Raw genomic sequence first — 1,850 nt, 5'->3', positions numbered from 1 at the left:
TCAAATGGAAGGAAAATATTTTTTGTAAATTCGTAATATACATTTCAATATAAAAAATACACTGGACTCAATTTACATCCAAATGGTACATAGTTACGCAACTTACAGTGATCCATAGGTATTATTTTTTGTTATAGCCGTTATATGTAGTGTATTTAGTAATGTATTATACTACTATGTATTTATTATGAGTCATAACTAAATAAGCATATGTTGCAGTTTGAATTATCTACATTTTTTATTTATTCTTAAGATTGTCGACCAATATATATGGTACAACTGTACAAGTCATAGCACATTGTATTTTTTTTTTTTTGTAAGCCTTGTGAAATGAAGGTAAGTGAAAATAAGCAATATTTGGTTACTCCGCATTAACAATACAACTTTTAACTTGAATACATTATTTATATTTTACGTTTAATAAATCAAGTATTTTTAATGCTATTAAAAAAAAAAATAGCTTAATATCTAGGGATTATTATCTATGCATACAAATATCCATCCATATTTCCCACAATTTTAGTACAATTAGTCACAAACCCTACTTATGACTTAAGAGTTATAGTGGCATTTAAAAAACCTAATTTATTAAAATAATTGATTTACTTACGTACGTGTACAAGTTACTCAGTATATAGCTAGGTGAAGGGTGCAATACGATTAAGCGGTACCTTTTTAGGCGTAAAATTGCAGGTGCAAAGGTAAATTGGTGAATATCAGGTTAGGTTCCGATTGTGGCTACTTTTTGAAGATACATAATAAGTTCAAAAAGGGGAATTGATTTGTTTGTAGTGAAGAGTTACACATTTTGACACGTCTGACAGCGGGCTGGTGAAAACAACAGGTGGAGATGCTGTAAAAAATAGGTACTTGTTAGAAATCGATATCGGGGCTTAAAATGTAATATACAAATATTAAATATAATTTGACAACTTTTTTAAATTCATTTCAAAAATTTTATTTTATGGCGTAGACTGAGTGTGGATGTAAACTAATTGTATGTGTATTTAAGTATAAAATGTAATTATGAAATAGGTAACTAAAATGTGTTATAAACAATTTGGCAACGTCTCATCCAATTTACAAGCAATCGTACACTTTTGAATAGTCAAAATCATGTTCTTTGTTATTCTGTGAATACGCACAATCGTATACCCAAAATACAAAAAAGGTAAAACGCGCGCAATCGTACTCCGCCGTAGGAAAAATATCTTCTACGGCTCACTTACATAAAAAATGTTACCTAATTGTCATTATTTTCGCCGAAATGATAGAGGCCTCCGTGGCGCAATGGCTAGCGCGTTCGGCTGTTAACCGAAAGGTTGGTGGTTCGAGCCCACCCGGGGGCGTTAAATTTTTACATACATTTATAAAAAAATAATCACACAACGCCAGTGTGTTCCTTTTTTTTCAAATATTATAATATTGAATATATCTTTGATTATAAATAGGGACATCAAACTTAGTTACTAATTAATACATAGGTATAATATTATCGAAAAATATTTTTATAACATAATACCTAAATATAAAATATGGAATAGATACATTATACATAATTGAAATATAAAATAATAATTTTTAATAGAAAAAAATATATACCTATAATACGGCTATACCTACTTATTTATAAAAAAAGTAGATGCATTTATTTAATTTTTGGAAACACAAAAGTGGTCAAAAGCTAGTACTATACTATAAATTATAAAGATAACAAATTAAATCTAATAATTTAATTCGAGCTATTATTACGAAAATAATGAATACTGTTGGATTATCGATAAAAATATCCCAATTAAACGGTTTCTTGGCCTAGATAAGAGGTAAACATTTACGCAACAGTCAAAAGT

At 28.5% G+C, this 1,850-nt stretch overlaps 1 non-coding gene across 1 annotated transcript; it reads left to right on the top strand.

The window, feature by feature from the left end:
- Positions 1-1,276: 1,276 nt before the first annotated feature.
- Trnan-guu lies at positions 1,277-1,349 on the top strand. Its single transcript has one exon. It is a non-coding gene; the product is annotated as a tRNA-Asn (tRNA).
- The last annotated feature ends 501 nt before the right edge of the window (positions 1,350-1,850 follow it).

This window comes from Myzus persicae, unplaced genomic scaffold (genome assembly GCF_001856785.1).
Source record: "Myzus persicae strain clone G006 unplaced genomic scaffold, MPER_G0061.0, whole genome shotgun sequence".
Lineage (NCBI taxonomy): Eukaryota > Metazoa > Arthropoda > Insecta > Hemiptera > Aphididae > Myzus > Myzus persicae.
This window is presented reverse-complemented; position numbering and strand designations above follow the sequence as displayed.